Below are 8,747 nucleotides of genomic sequence, written 5' to 3'. Positions count from 1 at the left end.
GCAGCATTCTGGCTCTGCTCATCCTCCATCTAGCTAATTCCTACTTACCACTGATGTCCCACTTTGCTTTTATAAAAAATAATTTTATTTATTTATTTTATTTTTGGCTGTGCTGGGTCTTCTTTGCTGCACAGGCTTTTCTCTAGTTGCAAAGTTCAGGGACTACTCTCCAGTTGCAGTGTGCAGGCTTCTTATTGCAGTGGCTTCTCTTGTTGCAGAGCATGGGCTCTAGAGCACATGGGCTTCAATAGTTACAGCACATGGGCTCTGTAGTTGCAGCTCCCCAGATCTAGAGCACAGGCTCAATAGTTGTGGCTTATGGACTTAGTTACTCCATGATATGTGGGATCTATCTGGATCAGGGATCAAACCCATGTCCCCTGCATTGGCAGGCAGATTCTTATCCACTGGACCACCACGGAAGTCCCTAATGTCTCACTTTAGATGTTCCTCCCTCTAGGGGGGCCATCCCCGGTGATCCAGTGGTGAAAGTAATGTCACCAGTGGCCCTGGTGGTGAAAGTAAAGTCTGATGCTAAAAAAAAACAATATTGCATAGGAACCTGGAATGTTAGGTCCATGAATCCAGGTAAATTGGACATGATCAAGCAAGAGATGTTAAGAGGCTTCTCAGGAGGCACTAATGGTAAAGAACCTGCCAGCCAATGCAGGAGACATAAGAGATGCAGGTTCGTTCCCTGGGTTGGAAAGATCCCCTAACTAGGAAATGATCACACACTTCATATCCAAGCAAGTATTCTTGATCCATTCAGTATTCTTGCATAGAAAATCCCATGGACAGAGGAGCCTGTCAGGCTACAGTCCATAGGGTCCCAAAGTGTTGGACAAGACTAAAGCTACTTAGCAGGCATGCAAGCAGAAGACAACAGTGAACATCAGCATTTTAGGAATCAGTGAACTAAAATGGACAGGAATGGGCGAACTTAATTCAGATGGCCATTATATCTACTATTGTGGACAAGAATCCCTTAGAATAAATGGAGTAACCCTCATAGTCAACAAGAGCCTGAAATGCAGTACTTGGGTGCAATCTCAAAAATGACAGAATGCTCTCAGTTCATTTCCAAGGTAAACCATTCAATATCATAGTAATCTAAGTCTATGCTCCAACCACTAATGCTGAAGAAGCTGAAGGTGAAAGTTTCTGTAAAGACCTTCTAAAACTAACACAAAAAAAGCTGTCCTAACCAAGGATCCCACCCAGGCCCCGGAGCCCTAGTAGTGATAGCACTTGAGTGCTAACCATTGGACCCTCAGGAGATTCCTTTGTTTTGGTTGTAGATTACCTGTGATAGAAATCCAGTTCAGACTATGCTCAAAGGGAAGTGAATCACACATAACACAATGGTACAGTGAGTTTGGACAGGGCTTCATCTGGGAACTCAGATAATATCAACCAAGCCACTGTCCACTTATCTCTTTCTTTCTAACGCCCTCTTGCTCTGGGCTCTACTTCAGTCCCAGTGTGGTTTATTCCCAGACAGGTTCTGCCTGCATGGTGGGATGGTGGCCACCACCTGCTCTGGGCTGGTGGAATCCTCACCACTAGCAGATAGATATCTTTTCCCTTATTGTTCCAGCAAAAATCTCAGGGAGGGCTCTGTCTGACACCTAGCTTGGGTTATGAGTCAAGTCCCAAACCAAAAATAGCGGTCAAGGGTGCCTAGGACACAAGCTGACCATTGGAGTTAGAGGGTGAGGCACCCAGAGTAAAAAGAGGTTGGGGAGGAGTCTTCTCAAGAGGTAGGGTCAAAGATTCAGAATGACCAAGTTTCCAAAGCTGAATAGATTAGTTTAGAAAGACATCTCAGTCTCTTCTATTTAATGTCACCAAACAACATTAGATTGAGGACACACAAACACACGTTTGTTCCATTTCATTTCATTCATATAATACAGCATTGAGGATCTACTCTGTGCCAGATACTATTCTAAACACTGGAAAATAGCAGTGGTTAAGACATACAGGGACTTCCTTGGCATTCCAGTGGTTAAGACTTTGTCTTCCGAATGTAGGCTGTGTGGGTTCAATCCCTAGTCGAGGACCTAAGATTCCACATGCCATATGGCCAAAAACCAAAACATAAAATAGAAGCAAAAGGAGAAAACTGAAAGCATATCAAATATCTTCTTCACCACAGTGGAATGAAACTAGATATTAATTTTGAGAAGACTGGAAAATTTACAGCTATATGGAGGTTAAAAAAACATGCTGTTGAACAATCAAAGAGTCAATTAAGAAATCAAAAGAGAAATTGAAAGATACCTTGAGAAAAATAAAAAAGGAAATATGAACAAACCTAGTGGAGGTGGTGGAATTCCAGTTGAGCTATTTCAAATCCTGAAAGATGATGCTGTGAAAGTGCTGCACTCAATATGCCAGCAAATTTGGAAAACTCAGCAGTGGCCACAGGACTGGAAAAGGTCAGTTTTCATTCCAATCCCAAAGAAAGGCAATGCCAAAGAATCCTCAAACTACTGCACAATTGCACTCATCTCACACGCTAGTAAAGTAACGCTCAAAATTCTCCAAGCCAGGCTTCAGCAGTACATGAACCGTGAACTTGCAGATTTCAAGCTGGTTTTAAAAAAGGTGGAGGAACCAGAGATCAAATTGCCAACATCTGCTGGATCATCAAAAAAGCAAGAGAGTTCCAGAAAAACATCTATTTCTGCTTTATTGACTATGCCAAAGCCTTTGACTGTGTGGATCACAATAAACTGTGGAAAATTCTGAAAGAGATGGGATTACCAGACCACCTGACCTGCCTCTTGAGAAACCTGTATACAGGTCAGGAAGCAACAGTTGGAACTGGACATGGAACAACAGACAGGTTCCAAATCGGAAAAGGAGTACATCAAGGCTGTATATTGTTACCCTGCTTATTTAACTTCTATACATCATGAGAAATGCTGGGCTGGAGGAAGCACAAGCTGGAATCAAGACTGCTGGGGGAAATATCAATAACCTCAGATATGCAGATGACACCACCCTTATGGCAGAAAGTGAAGAGGAACTAAAAAGCCTCTTGATGAAAGTGAAAGAAGAGAGTGCAAAAGTTGGCTTAAAGCTCAATATTCAGAAAATTAAGATCATGGCATCCGGTCACATCACTTCATGGCAAATAGATGGGAAAACAGTGGCTGACTTTATTTTCGGGGACTCCAAAATCACTGCAGATGACTGCAGCCATGAAATTATAAGATGCTTACTCCTTGGAAGGAAAGTTATGACCAACCTAGACAGCATATTCAAAAGCAGAGACATTACTTTGCCAACAAAGGTCCATCTAGTCAAGGCTATGGTTTTTCCAGTGGTCACGTATAGATGTGAGAGTTGGACTGTGAAGAAAGCTGAGCACCAAAGAAATGATGCTTTTGAACTGTAGTGTTGGAGAGGACTCTTGAGAATCCCTTGGACTGCAAGGAGATCCAACCAGTCCATCCTAAAGATGTTGAAGCTGAAACTCCCATACTTTGGCCACCTGATGTGAAGAGCTGACTCTTTTGAAAAGACCCTGATGCTGGGAAAGATTGAGGGCGGGAGGAGAAGGGGACGACAGAGGATGCAATGATTGGATGGCATCATTGACTCAATGGACATGAGTTTGGGTGAACTCCGGGAGTTGGTGATGAACAGGGAGGCCTGGCATGCTGCAGTTCATGGGGTCACAGAGTTAACATGACTGAGTGACTGAACTGAACGGAACTGAACATACCAAAACTTATGGGATGCAGCAAAAGCAATACTAAGAGAAAAGTTCAAAACGATAGATGCCTGCCACAAGGAACAAGAAAAATTTCAAATAGCCTAATTTTAGGCTAAAAAAAAGAACTAAATAAACTAAACTAAAAAAAAGAACAAATAAAGCACACGATTAGTAGAATGAAGGAAATAACAAAGATCAGAGTGGCAATAAATAAAACAGAGCCTAAAAAGACAATAGAAAAGATCAATGAAACTAAATATTGGCTTTTTAAAAAGATTTAATAGACAAATCTTTAGCTAGGCTCATCAAGAAAAAAAGAGATGACTCAAATGAATAAAATCAGAAATGTAGAGAGGAGACTTTACAGTTGATACCACAGAAATACAAAGAATTGTTAAGTGACTACTATGAGCCAACAAATTGGTTAACATAGAAGAAATGAATAAATTCCTAGAAACATACCACCTACCAAGACTAAATCATGAATAGAAAATCTAAGAGATAGATTACTAGTAAGGAGATTAAATCAGTTAGGAACAATCTCCCAACAAACAAAAGTCTAGGACTAGAGGATTTCACTGGGGAATTCTATAAAATATGTAAAGTATTAGTACCAATCATTCTCATACTCTTCCAAGAAACAGAAGAGGAAGAAACACTTCCAAATTCATTTTACAAGGACAGCATTATTCAGATACCAAAACCAGACAAAGATGCACAAGAATTTCTGCATTTCTTAGCATACCATTAAAAAGACAAGCCATGGAGTAGGAAAACATATTTGCAAATCACATATTTGATAATGACTTGCAAAGAATTCTCAGCACTCAATAAGAAAATAACCCTATTTTTAAATGTTCAGGGAATGCCCTGGCGGTCCAGTGGTTAGGGTGCCACACTTCCACTCCAGGGGGCACAGGTTCAGTCCTTGGTTGGGGATCTAAGATCCTACATGCCACACAGCATAGCCAAAAACAATAATAATAATAATAAATAAAACGTTCAGAAGATTTGAACAGACACTTCAAATAAGATACATAGATGGCAAATAAGCCCATTAAAAGATGCTTAATATCATTAATCACCGGGAGATGCAGATTAAAACTACAATGAGGGACCACAAGACATTTTTCAGGATGGCTAAGATTAAAAGGATGACCACACCAACTGTGGGTGAGGATGTGGAGCAACTCAACCTCTCATACACTGCTGGTGGTACAACCACTTTGGAAAACAGTTTGGCATTTTCTTTAACAGATAAACATGTACCTACCACATGACTTACACATTCTACTCATAGGAATTTATCCAGGAGGAAGCATATGTACATGTATAAGACTTGTACACTAATGTTCACAGTAGCTTAATTTTTTTAAGTATATTTATTTCTCTGACTGCATTGAGTCTTAATGTGGCACACAGGATCTTTGTTGTGTCATGCGGGATCTTTTGTTGCAACACAGTGGATCTTTCCTCGAGGTTCACGGACTCTTTAGTTTTGACTAGTGGGTTCCAGGCTCAGCAGTTGTGGCGTGGGGCTTAGTTGCTCCCCAGAAACTTAGTTGCCTGACCAAAGATCAAACCTGATTCCACTGCATTGCAAGGTGGATTCTTAACCCCTGGACCCCCAGGAAAGTCCCCATGGTAGCATCATTTGCAACTGCCAAAAACTGTTAACAACCCAAATGTCCATCAACAGGTGAGTGGATAAACCAATTGTTATAGATCCATACAAAGGAATACTAAGCAGGAAAACCAACGGATGCATGCAACAATATGGATGACTCTCAATTATGCTAAATGAAAGAAGCCAGACCAAAAAATGTAGATATTGTATGATTCCATTAACAGGAATAGGAAATGCAAACTAATCTGTAGCAACAGAAAACAGATCATTGGTGGCCCAGGAGCAGGGAGGACAGGAAAGAGGGGTTACCAAGAGGCAAGAGGTATTTGGGGGAGGTGATAGGTATATTCATTACTTTGACTGAAGCAATGACTTCACGGGTGTGTACATGCATGAAAATGTAACCAAACTAGACAGTTTAAATGTTTGTAGTTTATTGTATGTCAGTTCTACCTCAAGAAAGCTGTTAAGATGGAATATATATTTTTAAAATATGTGTAGGGTATAACAAATAATAATGGCTTACCTGGTGGCTCGGTCTTTGAAGAATCTGCCTGCAAAGCTGGAGACCCTGGTTCCATCCCAGGGTAGGGAAGATCCTCTGGAGAAGGAAATGGCAGCCCACTGCAGTATTCTTGCTTGCTAAATCCCATAGACACAGGAGCCTGGTGGACTATAGTCCTTGGGATGGCAAGAATCAGACACAAATTAGCAACTAAACTATGGTAACAAATAATGAAACAACAGAACATTCTTTGTATCCATCACCTGATTTTAAAAAGTAAATATTCTTTTTGAAAATTTATGTGTTCCCCAACCACCCTAAAACCCAGGCTTTCCTGTTTAAAACATACGGATGTCTGGAAACATTTTTTGATGTAAATAAGCTCAGTAATGTACATGCATGAATATGTGTGCTAAGCTGCTTCAGTAGTGTCTTACTCTTTGTGACCCTATGGACTGTAGCCCACCAGGCTTCTCTGCCCATGCGATTCTCCAGGCAAGAATACGGGAATGGGATCTTCCTGACCCTGGGAAAGAACCCGCATCTCTTACCTCTATTATTGAACTGCAGGCAGGCTCTTCACCCCTAGCAGCCTGGGAAGCCCCAGTAATGAAGTGGTTTGGCACAGTTTGAAGGTGAAATTTGCCCTTTAAAAGATGGGGGGGCCCAAAACAGTGATTTAAAAACACTCCCATTTTTGGATTTAATAATAGTAATCTCGGCAGACAGCCTCTGCCGAGAATGCAAAAGGGAAAAGTCTTGCTAACTGTGACCAGACAGGCACGTGCTTTCATTTCTTTTTAAAAAAAGAGGCATAGTGGGGCAAGATGGAACGGAAGTAGTAGGAGGGGGCATGTAGTAATAACTAGGCTTTGGCATTGGCTTGCTGGTGTGGGTTTTAGCCAGGCTTCACCTACAGATCGTTTTCTTAGGAGGGGTCACTGGAAAACAGGCAAGCTGTGAGTACATTCTGCATTTAAAACGGCAGCAGTAGTCTCCAGGCAGGAATGCTGCTGTGGCTGCTGCTGCTAAGTCGCTTCAGTCGTGTCCGACTCTGTATGACCCCATAGACGGCAGCCCACTAGGCTCCTCTGTCCCTGGGATTCTCCAGGCAGGAACACTGGAGTGGGTTGCCATTTCCTTCTCCAATGCATGAAAGCGAAAAGTGAAAGTGAAGTCGCTCAGTCGTGCCTGACTCTTAGCAACCCCATGGACTGCAGCCCACCAGGCTCCTCCGTCCATGGGATTCCCCAGGCAAGAGTACTGGAGTGGGTTGCCATTGCCTTCTCCCCAAGCAGGAATAGGGGGTTGTAATCAGCTTTCCTTCTAAGGAAAAGCTGGAAACTTTCTCATTTCACTTCATGAAAAATAATGAGGCAATTTCTGCCAAACATCTATTAATTGGATAAAACAGGTCTCTTGCCCAAGATCTGACTTCAGCTGTGTATTTCCAGCACAGCCAGTTCTTCTTTCCTTTGCAGCTGATTGGCTCTGGAGTGTGACCAGAAACCTACTTCCTGCAATTAAGGGAGCAGATCTCTAACTGTTGACCTGTTTTCTGAGTGATGGCGCTTACTATTGTTATCCTCCGGCTGGCCGTCTGCATCCTGGCATTTCCCATGTACCTGCTGGACTTTCTGGGCTTGTGGAACTGGATAGGCAAACAGTAGTTCCCCTACGTCGTGGCGAGGTTCACTGTGATGTACAACAAACGGAGAGCAAGAAGCAGGAGCTCTTCAGCAATCTGCGGGAGTTCACGGGCCCCTCTGGGAAGCTCTCCTTGCTGGAGCTGGGCTGTGGCATGGGGGCCAACTTCAAGTTCTACCCCTCTGGATGCCAGGTGACCTGTGTTGATCCCAACCCCAACTTTGAGAAGTTCTTGATCAAGAGCATTGCCCAGAACCGACACCTGCAGTTTGAGCGCTTCACAGTGGCTGCCGGGGAGAACATGCACCAGGTGGCCTCAGGCTCCATGGATGTGGTGGTCTGCACCCTGGTGCTCTGCTCCGTGAAGAACCAGGAGCAGATCCTCCAGGAAGTGTGCCGAGTGCTGAGGCCGGTGAGAGCGGGCATGAGGAGGGCTGCTTAGTGGCAACCACATCACCACGGGCAGTCCTCCCAATTTCAGTAGATCAAACACCCTAACATAGAAGTAAAGCTACTAGAAAAAATATTGTTGAATTTTTTAAGAAGAAAATCTTGGAGTGCAGAAGCTTTAAAGAAATAGACTGATAGTACATAAATAAATAAAATTTTAGAACTCCTTCAGGGAAAAGAAATAGATTATAAACAAACTTAAAGTACAAAAAAATTATTAAAATATTTGCTAAGGATGATAGACAATGGGTTAACTTCCTTCATATTAAAAGACATTACAAATCAACAACAGGATTCTTCAATCAATTGGGTTTTTTATTTTTTTTAATTTGTTTATTTTAATTAGAGGCTAATTACTTTACAATATTGGTTTTGCCATACATCAACATGAATCCGCCACGGGAGTACATGTGTTCCCAATCAATTGTTTTTTAAAAAGAGAAAAAGAAGCAAATTACTGGAACAGAAATATAAAGATAGCCAATATGTGATTTAAATGCTTAGTCTTGCAATTAAAGAACAAATTAAAGCAAGATATTTTATAATGGAATCTTAAAAATAAAACAAGTGAATATAACAAAACAGAAACAAATTCACAGATATAGAGAACGATCTAGTGATTACCAGTTGGGAGAGGGGAGAGGGGAGGAGCAGCACAAGGATATGGGATGAAGAGATACAAGCTACTATGTATAAAATAAATAAGCAACAAGGATATATCCTACAGCACAGGTAAATATAGCCATTATTTTGTAATAACTTTAAATGGAGTATGTTGTCGTTCAGTT

The 8,747-nt window shown here is 41.8% G+C and overlaps 1 pseudogene; it reads left to right on the top strand.

Moving 5' to 3' along the window:
- Nucleotides 1-7,427: 7,427 nt before the first annotated feature.
- LOC133248810 (N6-adenosine-methyltransferase TMT1A-like) lies at nt 7,428-7,966 on the top strand (annotated as a pseudogene).
- The last annotated feature ends 781 nt before the right edge of the window (nt 7,967-8,747 follow it).

Source organism: Bos javanicus, chromosome 5 (assembly GCF_032452875.1).
Source record: "Bos javanicus breed banteng chromosome 5, ARS-OSU_banteng_1.0, whole genome shotgun sequence".
In the NCBI taxonomy this organism is placed as follows: domain Eukaryota; kingdom Metazoa; phylum Chordata; class Mammalia; order Artiodactyla; family Bovidae; genus Bos; species Bos javanicus.
The sequence above is the reverse complement of the archived record's forward strand: the minus strand, read 5'-3'. Positions and strand labels throughout refer to the sequence as shown.